The sequence below is a fragment of the Ovis aries genome, chromosome 12 (assembly GCF_016772045.2).
Source record: "Ovis aries strain OAR_USU_Benz2616 breed Rambouillet chromosome 12, ARS-UI_Ramb_v3.0, whole genome shotgun sequence".
In the NCBI taxonomy this organism is placed as follows: Eukaryota; Metazoa; Chordata; class Mammalia; order Artiodactyla; family Bovidae; genus Ovis; species Ovis aries.
The window spans coordinates 54,774,308-54,792,556 of NC_056065.1; the positions used below are offsets into that span (position 1 = coordinate 54,774,308).

Sequence of the window (18,249 nt, forward strand, 5' to 3'; positions counted from 1 at the left end):
TGTCTTCCACTTGATTATGATGTGCTGAGGCTTTACTTTGTGTGTAGTTAGATAATATTAAGTTTATGATGGAGACAGGTATCTCATGATCATGCCCTCAGTATCCACCAGGGATCAATATGTACTCAGGATCAATATAGCCAGCCACAGGTGGTTTCTTTAAAAACAACATGTAGAACTTCCCTCGTGGTATAGTGAATAAGAATCCAACTGACAATGCAGGGGATGTGGATTCGATCCCTGGTCCAGGAAAGTCCACATGCCATGGAACACATAAGCCCATATGCCACAACTACTGAGCCCGCATTGCTGCATCTACTGAGGCCTGTGCACCTAGCATCCATGCTCTGCAACAAGGGAATCCACTGCGATAAGAAGCCCTTGCACTGCAATGAAGAGTAGTCTCCACTCAGTGCAACTAGAAGCCAACGCAAAGGAGCAAAGACCCAACAAAGCCAAAACAAGAAAAACATTTAATGACATGCACTACATGCATTTTTTACTATATTTTATTACTACATTTTTAATAAGAGAGAATACTTTTGTTTTGCTTTAAAGTGCTGGTATTATTCACCTAACAAGCTTTGGCATACTCTCTCTATAAAATAATCAAATGCAGCCACTGCACTTTAGCCTTGAAAAGTTGGGATGTTTTTTCTAAAATGAACATCAGGTTGCTACGTTACCTACCACTAAGAAAGAGACAATGCTTGGTGAGCCCCCTTGGATTTTAGAGGCAACATGTGTCACATGAGCCTGCTACTCTGACCCAGTTTCAGGTTAACACGAAAAGTTCTTGACTTGAGAGAGATCCAAAGCAAGCCCAGTTTTTCTAAATGATTAAGGCAGGTCTGAGAGCTGTATGGAGATGATGGTTAAGTTCTAATGTTGTTTAGCTGCTCAGTCGTGTCCAATTCTTTGTGACCCCATGGACTGTAGCCCACCAGGCTGCTTTGTCCATAGGATTGTCCAAGCAAGAATACTGGAGTGGGTTGCCATTTCCTCCTCCTGGGGATCTTCCAGACCCAGAGATAAAACCTGCATCTCTTGCATCTCCTGCATTGGCAGGCAGATTCTTTACCACTTAGCCACCTGGGAAGCCTGGAAAGTTCTAATAGGTAAATAAAAATGGAGGCATCTTACAATCTGGGAGAAAAACTGTGCTCTTTTTGGCAAGTAACTACATTATTTTTGATAAGCAACTCTTTTTTTTTTTTTTTTAAATACCAGTCTCTTGCAGAGACTGAGTACTTGACCTTAAGATATCAGAGGGCTATGAATTCTGAGGAGCCCTCCATAAACCAAACCATAAACTCTGTTCTCAGCAGTATTCCATCATCAAGGGAAAGTGATATATGTATGGCCATGAACAAGCAAAGTAGTAAATAACATTAATAGCTTCTTTTCTGCTGCTTTTTCCTCAACCCATACCTAGGGCTTCATGTGGAATTCTCTATGTTCATTCACTGAGAAGAAAAAAATCCCATCTTGGCTTACATTTATTCAGGTTTTAAAACCAGAAGGCTAACAGTTTTCTTCAGCCAGAAGGACAGACCAGAAGCTTAATTTTGAACAAGTTGAATTTGAGACATCTGTTATTCATCCAGGTGACAATGTCTTCAGTTGGATATATGAGCTAGATTTTAGGGAAGAGGATCAGACTATAGCTCTATGGAGAGGTGATTGTGAAGGGCAATGGAAGAGAGAGCCCCTCCTACCCCTCATCAATTAAATTTTAAGCAGGACATTGCATTGTTCACTTCACCTAGAATAAAAGATGTCATAAGGTAAACTTGTCCACTGATTCATGGGCAATAACTCATAGTTTTGATGAATGGGCAGAGACTTGGAAGTAAAACAATTGAAGAGCGGCTTACAAGAAGTTTTAGAAAAACAGTACAAGGGCACATTTCTTAGAGTGGGCCCAGGATATTAGAATATTTATGTCCCATGAGAATGCTCACTAAAAAATGCCCATTTCAGAGGAAGATCTCAATAGTCAGGTAGACAGAATGTCCAATATACTCTTTTCCCATCCACCCAAATGTTTGTTGAGTGAACTCATAAATACTTAGATTCACTAATTGTTAACATTTTGCTACATTTGCTTTATCTCTCTTTCAGTTGCACTATTAATGTACACACACACATTTTTGTTGTTGTTGTTGCTGTTCCTTTGAGAGTAAGTTGCAGACATCATTATACTCCATTCCTAAATAATTCAACATTCATCAGTTATGATACATATAGTACATAACCATATCACACTCAGGATAATTCATGTTTGTGTATATATCCAGTCTATTTTCTCAATTGTTCCAATAATATTTTTATAGCTTTTTAAAAAAGTTTGATATAACAGCCAATCAAGGGTTATGCATCGCACTTAGTAGGCATGTCTCAACATTTGAAATGGGCTTCCCTTCTGGCTCGGCTGGTAAAGAATCTGCCTGCAATGTGGGAGACCCGGGTTCAATCCCCGGGTTGGGAAGATCCCCTGGAGAAGGGAGAGGCTACCCAGTCCAGTATTCTGGCCTGGAGAGTTCCATGGGGTCACAAAGAGTCTGAGACTAGCTTTTTAAAAAAGTTTGACACAACAGCCAATCAAGGATCATGCATTGCACTTGGTAGTCATGTCTCAACATTTTGAAGTCTAGAATGGTTCCCCAGCTACTTTGTTTTTACTTTATAGCATTGATAGTTTTAAAGAGTCCATGCCAGTTTTGATAAATGTCTTCTAAATGAATGCATAATAGTCTCCTCAGATGTTTTCGCTTCCTGTACCTGCAGCTCTGAGTGTTGATTATTTATTAATCTAAGAAAGCAAGAGAAGAATACTTCCACAGGGAATACAAGAGCAATTTAATAATTTTATCTGGTCATTTTAGGTTACTTTCACAATTGGTCCAGTTGACCCAAAAAAGGGGAATATTATGATGATTTATTGAGGTAGCTGATTTTGGATATTGGGAAAATAGGATTGCTGCTCAAAAAAAGGGGGCAGGAATGTTATAGGTGGAGACTATCTACTGGGGCTTCTGTTATTGACATATTCAGAGGTATAAGGTGATGGAAGACTGTAGGAGATTATACAGGCAGGACCACCGAAGATTCATATCTTTCAGGAATGAAGGATGACTATCCGGTGACTATCTTGCTAAAGACAAAGAGAATGTGCCATCTCCGTCTAATAATTAAGTTCATAGATATCTCGTATGCTCTCAACCATTTTCACAGAAAAGAACTGCAGCCTAGATCTGTCTTTTCTCCTCTGCTGTGTCACATCAGAGAAAGAGTTAAAATTTTATAATAACTTTTTGACTCTACATCGTCTGGCCCCTTCTTTTTAAATTTTTTTTTTCAAATTTTGTATTCCTTTTTAATGGGAGGATAATTGCTTTATAATGTTGTATTGGCATCTGTCATACAACACCATGAATCAGTCATAAGTATACACACATCCCCTCTCTCTTAAACCTTCCTCTCTCCCCCTACCCCACCCCACCCCTCTAGGTTGTGACAGAGCAGCAGGTTGAGCTCTCTGTGTTATCCAGCAATTCCCACTGGCCCTCTGCGTTACATACGGTAGTGTATGTGTTTCAGCGCTACTCTCTCAGTTCGCCCCACCCTCTCCTCCCCCCACTGTGTCCACAAGCCTATTCTCTAAGTCTGCATCTTTATTCCTGCCCTGCAAAGAGGTTCATCAGTACCATTTTTCTAGATTCCATTGTTCCTGTTCAGTCACTCAGTGGTGTCCAACTCTGCAACACCATGGACTGCAGCACGCCAGGCTTCCCTGTCCTTGAGCGATCTCAAGCATCTTCTGGAGCTTGCTCAAACTCATGTACATTAAGTCAGCGATGCCATCCAACCATCTTATCCTCTGTTGTCCCCTTCTCCTCCTACCTTCAGTCTTTCCCAGCATCAGGGTCTTTCCTAATGAGTTGGCTCTTTTCATCAGGTGGCCAAAGTATTGGAGCTTCAGCTTCAGCATCAGTCTTTCCAGTGAAATTCAGGATTGATTTCCTTTAAGATTGACTGGTTTGATCTCCTTGCTAGATTCCATATATATGCATTAATATATGGTATTGGTTTTTCTCTTTCTGACTTACATCACTCTTTATAACAGGCTCTAGTTTCATCCACCTCACTAGAACTCTCAAACACATTCCTTTTTATGGCTGAGTGATATTCCTTTGTATAAATGTATGACAACTTCTTTATTCATTCATCTGTCGATGGCTATTGTAAATAGCATTGCAGTGAACATTGAGGTCGTCTGCCCTCTTTTGATCTTATATTCTACTACTCTCTCCATTGCTGGTTTTCTTCCTTAGAGCTTCAATGCATGTTGTTCCCCTTATCTCAACTGATCTTCCCCATATACCTGCATGTCTCATATCTCATCTCATCATCTCTTTTAGGTCTTTATTCAATGTCAGTTTCTCAACAAGGATGTCTTTGGTTACTCTGTCTAAAATTGCAACTCTATTTCTCTTCATATATTTCCTCCCTCTACCCATTTTATTTTTCTTCTTATCACTATCTAAATGATATTTATTGCTTGTCACTCCTAATAATGTTTGTTCACAACCGTAACTCCAGTATATGGAAGAGTACACATGGTCAGTATTCAATAAACAATTGTTGAATTAAATGAAGTATAAATTTATCTTTGAAGATTAAAAAAAATGTTTTCTATTTTCCCCACCATTTTATACTGGATTTGTAGTTGGTATTTGTCTTTATAATTTAGTCTGGAGGTTAGAATATTGTGATGGGATAATGATATGATTAAAGGAATAATAGATATTACTCAGAAACTGTGGACTTGGAGCTGAATGAACTAATTCAACTGTTGATAAACTTTTTCTGTAAACGGTCTGATAGGAAATATTTTAGACTTTCTGAGACATACAGTCTCTTACCACTGTTCAACTTTGACACTATAGAACAAAAGCAGCCATAGATGATATGTAACAAACAGGAATGGCTGTGTTCCAGTAGAACTTTACTAACAAGAAGAGCTTTTAATAATAGTTAACCACCCCCTGCACCAACTGATGATGTCCCCGTTTGGGGGTGATAGAACAGGTTTCCATTTGTTGAAGGGTATGTTACAGTATTATTGAGGAGAAGTAATTTGTTGTATAACAATAGGAAGAAGTGTGTTTGCTTCTATTGGGCAGTTACAGAGTGAATTACAGTAACACTGGCTTTTTTCTTTTTGACTGCCTAGTATTTGAAGCTCTTTGGTAATATGGATGGGCTTCCCTGGTGGCTCAGACGGTAAAGAATCTGCCTGCAATGCAAGAGACCTGGGTTTGATCTCTGGGTCAGGAAGATCCCCTGGAGAAGCGAATGGCAACCTACTCCAGTATTCTTGCCTGAAGAATCTTATGGCAGAGGAGCCTGGTGGGCTACAGTCCATGGGGTTGCAAAGAGTTGAACATGACTGAATGACTAATGCTTGTAATATCCAGGGTTTCTGTCTTATATTAGAGAAGCTGACTATTCCAGGTACTTGCTCTTCCAGCACCAGTCAGAGCCACTCTCCTGAAACATTTAGCAGGTGGTAGTGGTGGCTGAGACTATGAGGAACTCAGGGGAAGTTGCTGAAAGATCCACTCCCTGGAGCAGAGTGGTAGACATGTCTTTTGGTGATACAGTGTCTTGTATTAGTGGTATTGGGTGGTACAGGTTGTTGCAGATGCTACTTTGTGTTAGGAGGAACGGTGCCCTTCCTGTGCCAGTCCTGAAATGTTATTATGAACATCATTTAAGGTTAGGTAGTCTAAGGATCTGGTTCTCCAGTTCTCCAGTAGATTCTGTAAGTTATCCAACATCCATAAATTCCTTTTCTGTTTGAATCAGCCAGAGTCGATTTCTGTTGTCTAGAACCAATAATTCAGATTTATGTTCCTTTTACATTTATCAAACAATCTTTTGACACAGTCATGAAGCTCTTTTTATAAATGATCATCAGCTAGCTTAAGTAATTTTCCCTTGGGTTTTTTAATGTCAATTATGGTATTTTTTAGTTTATAAAAGATCTAGTTGGTTTTCTTAATCTGCCTTAAAAAATAATATCTTATTTCTCTTTCCTACCATGGTTCCTTCCTGTATTTCTTTAAATAGTGCTGGATTTATGGTAGCTAGAGTTTATGAATAGTACAACTCTGCTTCTCATCATTCCTTTTTTTCCCCCAAAATGTCAACATGATAACTACAATTTAACTTGAGAGGTACTATTTTAATCTGAGTACTTCAAAGATATTCTCATTACTTTACTATCAACACACATACACATACACACGCAAACACACACACAAACACACACACATACACACATAGAGAATCTGTCCTTTTAACCAAAGCTCTTCCAATACTTAAGACATTCAGCTCCCTTTTCTTTAATTCCTTTTGTGCTTAATTTCTAAACTGCATAAATCATCAGGTTATTTTGTACTTCCACTATACTATTTGTGTAATATGGCCTTTTAAAGCAATTATTTAATGTATTTATTGTTTGACTATATTGTGAGCTTTTGTACCCAAAGACAACATACCTAAGGACCTACATAGAGGTTGCTCAGAAATTGTTGATTGACTTTTTCTGCCTTAAAACTAGGCAGTTCCTCTCAGTGAGGACTCTATTTAATATTCAAAATAGTAACAGGAAGGAGGACCTGAATGGGAAAAAAAGAATGTTGTGACCTAGTTCTAAACATAAACTATTAGATCATCTAAATATCTAGGGATCTTCCTGTAGCAGGTTATTTGGCTCTTTGGAGCATGGAAATTTTCTCAAAGACCAGAGAAAAACTTCTAAATTCAGAGGGACTTTCCAGGCAGGGTGAAAGCGAGCAGGGAGTTATGAGATAATCTAGTTAAAAAGCCATTTAAAATGCCTCTGACAGCTATTTGAGCAACAATGGCTCTAGCATCTCTGATTTCAGGAAGCTCTGTTATTAATGCATGTATGAATGTTTAACCGAATTGTATGACCTCTCTCTTCTTTCCTTTTTTAAGAATGGGGACTCTTGTAGTCTACATGAGTAAGAATAGGGTTTTCTGGAGAACTCTTGAGCACTGTTTTCACTTCCCTTGTAAGTTGAATGATCACGCAATTTATCTCCCAAATTGAGATGAGATTTTTTTTAATTAAATTATTCATTATTTTCAGTTGCATTGGATCTTCATTGCTACATATGGGCTCTCTCTAGTTGCAGCAAGCAGGAGCTACTGTCTAGTTTCGCTGGTCAGGATTCTTGTTGCAGTGACTTCTCTTGTTGTGGAGCACAGGCTCTAGGGCATGCAGGCTTCAGTAGTTGTGGCACACACAAGCTTTCTCCACAGTATGTGGGATCTTCCTGGACCAGGGTTGGAACCTACATTGGCAGGTGGATTCTTATCCACTGACCACCAAGGAAGTCTGGATGTTGTTTATTTTAGTAATGTAATTTTTTAAAGTAATCTCTTCTATTTGGAAAAACCTCATACTCACAGAGATTTAATTTACTGGATAAATCTTCCATAACCTCTCCATTTGATAAAATGCCCCAAGCTTGAGCCATTTATTTTTAAGAGGCATACCTGAGCCCTCACCTTGATATTAAGTGTTGTTTAATGCCACAGAAGTCATGCTGGGAAGTTTGGGAGTGGTGGTAAAAGGGAATGAGAGTCTTGTTTTCATGCCAATGGAGCATATGGAGTCTACTGTTCAGATGACCTTTTTTATATTTCCACAGTATGATTGTAGGCAGGCTGATTTTATTAGTTCAGGGACATGATTAAATTACTCATGGAACCTCTCCCCATTCTTCTTCTTTTTTTAAAAAATTAATCAATTTATTTGGCTGCATCGGGTCTTAGCTGCATCACACAGAATCTTCAGTGCCTTGCTTAGTTGCCCTGTGGCATGTGGGATCTTAGTTCTCTAACCAGGGCTCAAACCCACAGCCCCTGCAGTGGAAATGTGCAGTCCTAACCACTAGAGTGCTAGGGAAGTCCCACAACCCAATTTAAAAATGGGCAAAAGATCTGACCAGACACCTCATCAAAGAAGATATACATATGATAAGCATGTGTGAAGAGATGCTTAACATTATGTCACTAGGGCACTGCAAATTAAAACAATAGTGATTTCCTACTACATAGCCACTGGAGTGGCTAAAACTTCAAATACTGTCAATACCAAATGCTGACAAGGATGAGGAATAATAGGAACTCTCATTTATTTCTGATGGGAATACAAACTAGTACAGCCCCTTTGGAAGACAGTCTAGCAGTTTGTTAAAAAGTAAACATAATCTTACCATCTAATTCAGAAATATTGCCCTAGGTATTTACCCAGATAAGTTGAAAATTCACGTCCACACAAGAACATATACACAAATGTTTATAGCAGCTTTATTCATAATTGCTATTACTTGGAAGCAACCAAGATGTTCTTTGCTAGGTGAGTGGATAAACAAACTGTAGTGGTGTTGGAGAAGACTCTTGAGAGTCCCTTGGACTGCAAGGAGATCCAACCAGTCCATTCTGAAGGAGATCAACCCTGGGATTTCTTTGGAAGGAATGATGCTAAAGCTGAAGCTCCAGTACTTTGGCCACCTCATGTGAAGAGTTGACTCATTGGAAAAGACTCTGATGCTGGGAGGGATTGGGGGCAGGAGGAGAAGGGGACAACAGAGGATGAGATGGCTGGATGGCATCACGGACTCGATGAATGTGAGTCTGAGTGAACTCCGGGAGTTGGTGATGGACAGGGAGGCCTGGCGTGCTGCGATTCATGGGGTCGCAAAAAGTCGGACACGACTGAGCGACTGAACTGAACTGAACTGAGTCCATCCATACAGTGGATTATTTTGCAGTGAAAAAAAGACATAAGCTATCAAGTCACAAAAAGATATGAAAAACCTTAAATGTTGTTTCACATTGTTAAGTGAAAGAAGTCTGTATGAAAAGGCTGCATACTGTATAATATCAACAATATGACATTCTTGAAAAGGCTAAACTGCGGAAAACAGTAAAATGATCAGGAGTGGTGAGTGATTTGAAGAGAGGGAAAGAAGGATTGAATAGGTGATGCAAGGGTATTTTATGGCGCCAAAACTATTTTGTATGACACTATAGTGCTGGATACATGACACTGCATTTTTCAAAACAAACAAACCAAAAAACCTGTACAACACAAGGAATGAACCCTAGAGGAAACCATGGACTTTAATGGCACATCAATATCGGTTCATCAATTGTAACAATGTACTCCACTAATGCAAGAGGTTAAGAACAGGAGAAACTGTGTGGGAGTAGAGAAGGGTATTTGGGAACTCTGTATTTTCTGTGTAATTTTTCTGTAAGCTTATAACTGCTCTAAAAATGAAGTTTATTAATAAAAAACAGGTATTAATTTTTAACTAATAGTACAGCCTAAATCAATACTGTAGAAGGACATATGTCATTGGTTAGTTATGCTTCACCCTACCCATGTTTTAATGGGTCTTCATTTTTTGTGTGGAGCAATATGCCATTTTTTTTCTCTTCATAAGCTCCTACTGGAACAAGAGGAGAGCTATGTTAGCTTTTGATAATGTCTCTCTGATGATTCTGGTTTGGATTAAATTCCTTTAATTTACTAGTCTCCCAGTAAAAAAAATAAATAGGGGTTTCTCAGTGAAAAGGAGCACATACACCTAATTTTGCTTCTTCCTGAAACTTCAGTAAAACCAGGTTTTAAAAAAATATAAGCCATAAACTGACAAGCTAGAAAACAGGAGAATAAACAAAATTAATGACATTTTGTCTGCTATGAAGCAGAGAGGTATAGACTGGTGGTTACTGAGAGGAGTCCAGTGAAAGTAGCTTACTAAACCAGCAGGAGGAAAGCCAAGAACTAAACTGACTTGCGCTGCAGAAATGCTTAAAATGTCAGAAATTAGCAAGACTAGGTATCTCCTTAAATGGAAATAAAAGTAGGGGGCATTTTTTAAAAGGAACGTTAGTTGAAAGATAATAAAACACACAGCTAGATTTTATTTCTCAATCCATGCTACTGATTGATTATCTACTCCCTGCCCCCCACAAAAGACTATAGACTTTTTCTTTGGAGAGGGTAAAACAGAGAGGTCTCCAGTCTGAGTGTCATCAGTCACAGTTGAATGTTGAATACTGTACCAAACATGGGAGAATGTGAGTGCATGCTGAATGCTGAATCCTAAGTCCTCTCACTGGCTTCTCAGGTGGCTCAGTGGTAAAGAACCTGCCTGCCAAACAGGAGACATAAGAGACACAGCTTTGATCCCTGGGTTGGGAAGATCCCTTAGGGAGGAAATGGCAACCCACTCCAGTATTCTTGCCAGGAGAATCCCATGGTCAGAGGAGCCTGGTGGGCTATAGTCCATAAGGTCGCAAAGAATCAGGCATGACTGATTCTGAGCAAGTACTCTTACGACATGTCTGAATAAGTACTCTTACAACAGTTGATTCCAAAATACCAGCAATCAGGCCTAGACCTTCTAGGCAAGAAGTTGGAAGATCCTTCTCTGAGGATCACAGTGCATAAGTAAAGCTAAAGATAATATTTCAATGATTTCTCAATAAACAACAGACAACTCAGCCATATCATTTCACACTAAAACTTGAAATTGACATATGCTCAAAGCTTTCAATCAGCTTTCAGTCTCCTACATGAGTAAACAATCAATTTAATACCATAAAGTTGAAGAAATCATAAAACAGATAAAAATAAAAATGAATATTTAAAAAGGAAAAGAAAAAAAAAAGCTTGAGGAAATAGCAAATAGGCAAGGAGAAAAAAACTTAAATAAAAGAGAAGATGTTATGTTCATGAAACAAGATGGTTCATAAAAACAATATTCAGACAGCAAAAATTATTCTTTGAAATGAAAATCATGGTAGCATGAAAAACCCAACAGAAACTTTGGAAGAGTCAACTGAGGATATCTTTCAGAAAGTAGAGCAAAAAGAGCAAGAGCCAGAAAATAAGAGAGAGGGGGAAAAAAATCCAGAGAACAAGTCCTATTATTACAACTGAATAATAGGAGTTCCTGACAGAAAGAAATAAGGAAACAACTGGAAAGGAATTAACGAGATAATTTACAAAAGTTTTCTAGAACTGAAAGCCATGAGTTTTCAGATTGAATAATCTTACTTGGGTATACATGATCAGGGATGGAAAAAAAAGATCCCCGCCCAGACACTTGACCATGGATTTTCACTTGAGAAAAAGGTAGGATCCTATAAATTTCCAAAACAAGAGGAGAGAGGTTTCATACAAACAGTCAAGAATCAGAATGTCTTTTGCTTTTTCAGAAGCAATATTAGAAACAGAAAGCAACAGTGAAATGGCCTCACAATCATGAAGGAAAATTATTTCCGACCTAGAATTCTATACTCAGTATGCAAGTAGAAGGGGGAAAAGGCATTTTCAGACATGCAAAGTCTCAAAAAACTTATTTTCCATGTATATATCGTTTCTCATGAACTTAATGAAGGTTGTGTTCCAATTAGGACATCTTCATAAGACAGGAGTGAAGGATTCTCCAAGGTGTTTGCCAAGGGATATCCTAGGACCTATGCAACAAGTCCAAGTTGGAGTAGGTCAGAGGCTGGGGATAGAAATATTTAGGAAGATGAAACTGATAGTATACATTAATGAGTACCTGACTGATAGTTTGATTGAATAAGGGATTAGAATATTAACTAAACTTACACAGAAGTTATCAACTCTAGAGAAAGCAAAACATTTTGCAAAAAATGGCCCTAGTTGACCACTGTTCTGAAAGCATATATAATAAAAATGGAAACAATATACATTTATCTAATCACTATATTGGGATGATGAGGAGTGGGAACTGATTGTGTGTATATCTGTTTAATTGTGATGGAGTAAGGGAAGACTCTTGATGAAAGTGAAAGAGGAGAGTGAAAAAGCTGGCTTAAAACTCAACATTCAAAAAAACCTAAGATCATGGCATCAGATCTTGTCACTTAATGGCAAATAGATGGGGAAACAATGGAAACAGTGACAGACTTTATGTTTTGGGGCTCCAAAAATCACTGCAGATGGTGTCTGCAGCCATGAAATTCAAAGATTGCTTGCTCATTGGAAGAATAGCTATGACCAACCTAGACAGGATATTAAAAAGCAAAGACATTACTTTACCAACAAAAGTCCACATAGTCAAAACTATGGTTTTTTCAGTAGTCATGTATGGATGTGAGAGTTGGACCATAAAGAAATCTGAGTGCTGAAGAATTGATGCTTTTGAACTGTGGTGTTGGAGAAGACTCTTGAGAGTCCCTTGGACTGCAAGAAGATCAGATCCGTCAATCCTAGAGGAAATCAGTCCTGAATATTCATTGGAAGGACTGATACTGAAGCTGAAACTCCAATACTTTGGCCACCTGATGCAAAGAGCCAACTCATTAGAAAAGACCCTGATGCTGGGAAAGATTGAGGGCAGGAGGAGAAGGGGATGACGGAGGATGAGATGGTTGGATGGCCTCACAGACTCGATGGACTTGAGTCCGAGACTCAAGCTCCAGGAGTTGGTGATAGACAGGGAAGCCTGGCATGCTGCAGTCCATAGGGTCTCACAGAGTCAGACATGACTGAATGACTGAACTGAACTGAATGAAAACAACAGAGAATTCCTACAGCAGAAAGAACATGGTATAGCAATAGTGAAAGTGAAATTCACTCAGTCATATTCGACTCTTTGAGACTCCATGGGCTGTAGCCCACCAGGCTCCTCTGATCCCAGCAAGAAAATTGGAGTGGGTAGCCTTTTCCTTCTCCAGGCGATCTTCCCAACCCAGGGATCAAACCCAGGTCTCTTGCACTGCAGATTGATTCTTTACTGTCTGAGCTACCAGCAATACAAGTGTGTTATTTGCAGTATGGAAGTTCATATGAAGAAAATCACCAAGAGTTGAGAGTCACTGTCTTTAGAAACAGAGGAATGATAGGTGGAAGGACTTAGGAGTCTTCTCTGTTTTAAATATCCCATAAAACTCACCAACTTTTATAAAAGAAAGACAAAAATTTAATTGATAATCATATTTCATAAAAATTATTTAGAACACTGCAATATGAATTATTATTATTTTTTTACCATGCCTTGAACATGGTGAATAGTCTCAACTGTATTTTAAATTGAGTCTTTTATTTATTTATTTGGTTGTCCAGGGTCTTTGTTGCAGCACGCAGGATCTTAGGCTTTGGCATGGGAACTCTTAGTTGCAGCATGTGGGATCTAGTTCCCTGACCAGGGATTGAACCTGGGCTCCCTGCAGTAGGAGGATGGAATCTCAGTGACTGGATCACCAGGGAAGCCCCTGAACTGAATCTTTTAAAACGTGTCAGAAGTTACTGTAGCAAGTCATTACTAGGCCGTGATATCCTTATGATCAGGGATTATTTCTTATACATCTTTATAGTTCTTTCAGGACATAGTGTGGCATCATCTGCATTCTACTTGTATTAATGTGTAGGGTTTTGCATGTTTTAGCCTCATGAAGAAGTAAGTCAAATTCCTTCATATTCTTAGGTATAAACAATCCTGAATTGAATATTTAACTCTACAAATAGGACCTACTCTCTTCAGCACTGTGAATCTAAGCTCTGCCTCACAATCAAGAAATCAACCAACAAAAAGTTTTTATCATGAGCAAAATAGATCACATAGTTCTTTATTAACTATATCACATTCTCTAGGAAAAGAATCTGAGAGCTCACCCAAGGTCACCCAGAGAAATAGGCAGTACCAGCTCTGCAAATCAAACCAATTGCCTAAGCCAAACTTCTGTGATAAACACACTTAAAGTAGGTGCGAGAGAAAAGTCAGAAGGGTTTATCCCACTTGAGATTAACAGGCAGTGTAGTTTGTCTTCAACTAAAGTGCTGATGGATAAAAGACAAAATCTGGTGTGTAAATTCTGCTTTCACTATGTTGAAAGAGGATTAAAAATAGAAAGGAATTCTATTTAGGTTTAGACAGTGAAGGCTGAGATATAGAAAGGACTTTTGTAAAGGAGTGGGATTGAGATATTCTTTCCCTACCCAAGAGCCCCAGTTATGAAGCTGCCAGAATAAGCCTCTTGCCTGCTTGCTTGTATTTCTGGTATCTTGATTAATCACAAGGCTGTCCTATATCAGCAATTTTTAATCTATAAATTCACAGCTCCAGAGAGTTAATGTGAGATTATCCAGACACTGTTTAAAGGGCCAGCTATCAAGGAAACAAAGGAGCCTCTCCATTGGGGGCATGTGAGTACTTTTCTAGTCCTTAGGCACTTGGTAATTTCACAAAGTAGATATGGTATATTTGTCAAGCAAATCTCTTTCAACAGATTCTCCTCCTCCCCATTTGTTCTTCTCAGTATAAACGGAGTTTACATTATATACTTCCATTAGGGGGCAATTATTTTAAGTAGAATCATTCTGCTACTATTTCCTGTATTAATGGTTGTCTCATGTATGCAATCTTATCTTGGACATCTTAGGTTAAAAAAAAGAAAAAACCACAGAAGAGCATCCCCAGGACTTCAGAGACTATAAATATAATTCAGAAAGCTTTTGAAAAAGTGGAGTTTAGGAAACACTAAGTGTGAGAAAACTGAATTAATAATTACCACTTAAAAATCTACCATGCAGAAGATAACTACAAATGTGAAAGGATTTATCTATTAGCTTTTATAATTTTAAATTTATATTCAGAGACATATTTTCCAGATAAAATGAAAGGAAGCACTCTGCATTTTTAGCACTAAATCCTGGAAGAGTCATTCAATAATAACACTTTGAACTTATTGTTCTGTACTTTTAAAAATCTTTTTCTCATATATATTTTGAAATAGTGTAGATATTATTATCATTTATAGATCAAAGAAATTGACATGTGGGAATTTAAGTGATAGTCTCAAGAATGCACAATTATACCATGAAAGGTAGGACCAGGCTCTGAGTCTGTTGTTTTGTTGTTTATCATCAGTAAAAACTGTATCTTTGATTTATTATGGGCATTCTCACTTTTAAAGTTCAGTATATGAAGATAAGACAAAAAAATTTAATGGGTTTTGTCCAGGTCATTCTGCAAGAGAAATGAATAGCTACTAAGAGTACACAAGCACTGATTTGAAATCCTTTGCTCAAGTCACTTGACCACAACAAATGTAAGAGTGAAGGCCAAAGAGTTATGCAGAACACGTTGCCCATTATTGTTCTTAACATTTGTCCTTGATAAAAGTTTTCCATTCAAATCCATTTCTCCTTGGCAAATATTTGTCTTCTCTAGAAATATTAAAAACAAAAGAGAGAAAAGATTTTTCCTGAGTAAATAATGAAAAGGGAACAATCCATTGTGATGGGGATAAAAATCAGAGGATTAAACTTTTTACAACCTAAATATAGGATTATGTTTGTCATAGAGTTGCAAAATTTTTAGCAAACAAACTATTGTGTGATCAGGTAATTAAGATAGTATTACAGTGACATGTTGTTAGTCTGACTTTTAAAACTTCATTTAAATCAAAGAAACTACAGTGTCAGCAAGAGCATCCATATCCTTACTGTGTTTGGAGTGCTCTTGGTTCTGAGCGGAAGGGAAGGCTGGAGGGGCCAGAGAAGGTGGGGCAGCTCTCCCCTCAAATGTTGGTCATCAGGCTGCAGTGCCTCTCTCACCCACTGAATCACAGCTGGGAGACTCACAGCATTATCACCGCACTATTGTGACAGCCATGAACCGATTGCTCACATGCCTCGTCACCCTGACCTTTGGTTCTGAGTCGTGTTCTGGCCAAAGCACAGTGATGAGTGTGTAGGGGTGGGTGCATAAAGGGGGGTTAGTGGGAAGGGATGGAATGAACTTTTTCTGCATTTTGTGTTGTATGTTTTCTTTAACATGTAACCAATCAGAATCCTATCAATATAGTTAGCCAATTGATAGAGAAAAAAAAAAAAGACAAATGATTGCCTTAGTGTCCTCAGATAATGTTAGAGAGTTAAAAATATTAATAATTTGGATTCTGTAGGGGAATTGGTCATTATTTGGGCCACCTGCACTGCTTTCCTGTATTTAGAGAATTCCTCACTGTGTAAACCTTGGTGGTAAGCAAAGATGTCTCCCATAGTGAAAGTGGAAGATGTCAGATAATCTTTCTCTGCCTTCCTTGCAGCTAGGGTAAAGGCATATGACCTATGACCCGGGCTTTTCAATCAGATATCTCTGCTGGACTTTTGACTCAAACCTGAAGATACAAGCAACAGTCTCTCTCTCTTAATCTACTGGCAGGAAAGATTACTGCAATCTACCATTTCCAGTGTAGAGGTAGCCAAATGGCAGACTGTATGCTCTACCCTGATGTCCCTGGCACTGGCTGGGGTCGGGAGGTGCGGGGGGTACCCTCTTCTCACAGCTTGCATAGCTCTTACCCAGTATTAACATGGAAAGCTCTGAATCTCTGGAAATCATTCAGCCCCAGGAAAACCAGGATGGTTGGTTATTCTAGCCAACTCCTTCATCAGATCAGTTCTGTGGATGGTTTATCCTTACTACTTGACTTCAAGCTTAGTTTTTCAAGCGTTCCTAGCAATTCTGTGAGGCACTCAATATCATTTTCAAAAATTATGGAAGTATAACCCAATATCCCGGAGAAGGCAATGGCACCCCAGTACTCTTGCCTAGAAAATCCCATGAACGGAGGAGCCTGGTAGGCTGCAGTCCATGGGATCACTGAGGGTAGGACACGACTGAGCGACTTCACTTTCACTTTGCACTTTCATGCATTGGAGAAGGAAATGGCAACCCACTCCAGTGTTCTTGTCTGGAGAATCCCAGGGACCGGGGAGCCTGGTGGGCTGCCGTCTCTGGGGTCGCACAGAGTCGAACACAACTGAAGCGACTTAGCAGCAGCAGCAGCAGCAGCAGCAGCAGCAGCAGCAGCAGCAGCAGCAACCCAATATCCTTTTAATCCACTATTTATCTGCTTAAATCAGTGAGAATTGGTTTCTAACTACTGCTACTAGAACCTTGGCTAAAACAGATACTTTTGTGTATAGTTTGGAAACCTGCATTTCACGATGACCTGTGAATCACACTGCCTTGATATAGCTTATATGGGTTTCCCTGTGTAGCTCAGGTGGTAAAGCATCTGCCTGTGATGCAGGATATCCAGGCCTGATCCCTGGGTCAAGAAGATCCCCTGGAGAAGGAAATGGCAACCCACTCCAGTATTCTTGCCTGGAAAGTCCCATTTACAGAGGAGCCTAGTGGGCTACAGTCCATGGGGTCGCAAAGAGTCCGACACAACTGAGCGACTAACAACACAACATAGGTTATTACAGGTGCTGTTTGATGTTAACATTTTGAAAGGTGCTACAAAAGCATCTGTATGATGGTTCTTACTGTATTTTTGAAATCTTGAGCTATTTCTGATGGTTGAAGACTATTGGGAACCACTTTTCCTTGGTGATGAGATAAGCACTGACAGAAGTAAATTTGCTGACAGAAAATATTTGAATTTCCCCACTCCATCTCATCCTATATCCCCAAATTTACGAAAGTCTAGTTCTCCAGATGAAGAATTCTTTAAGTCAGAAAAATAGAATAAAATGATGACCTAAAAACATCTTTGCTGAATTACTCATTTCTGGAGCATGTATAAAAGTTCTTCATTGTTTTTCCTGATAGTTAGACTTTCCTCCTGAAAGTTACACTCTTGAACACATGCAGTTCTCATTCAGCTTCATCTTCTGGACATCCTCACACTCCTGCATTCTGATTTTTTCATCCTTTGGAGAGAAAACCTTGAGTGAAAATACTCCTGTTCATGAAGCAGTCATTAAAATGTTATTACAGTGCTTACTTTGGCAGCATTTACAGTAAAATTAGAATGATACAGAGAAGATTAGAATGGCCCCTGCATGAGGAAGCACATTTGTGAAGCATTCTACATTTTTTAGACTTACAACAGTGACCATTTGAATGAATATAATTACTATGATGTACACCTGAAATGAATGATATTGTATATTGATTATGCTTTAATTATTAAAATATTGTTACACAAATAGTACATCTTTATTAAAGAAAAATAGAAAATATCAGAAGACAATAGGTATCCTTAATTCTGTTACTGCTAACATTTTGGGCTTTTTTAGGGGTAAGAATTCATGTCTATATTTATAAATTTTTAAAAATTTGAGGTCAAACTATGTAATTT

The 18,249-nt window shown here is 38.7% G+C and overlaps 1 non-coding gene across 1 annotated transcript; it reads left to right on the plus strand.

Annotated features, from left to right (window-relative positions):
* Positions 1–17,884: 17,884 nt before the first annotated feature.
* LOC114117411 (U6 spliceosomal RNA) lies at positions 17,885–17,986 on the plus strand. The gene has a single exon (XR_003591111.1). It is a non-coding gene; the product is annotated as a U6 spliceosomal RNA (small nuclear RNA).
* Positions 17,987–18,249: the final 263 nt, after the last annotated feature.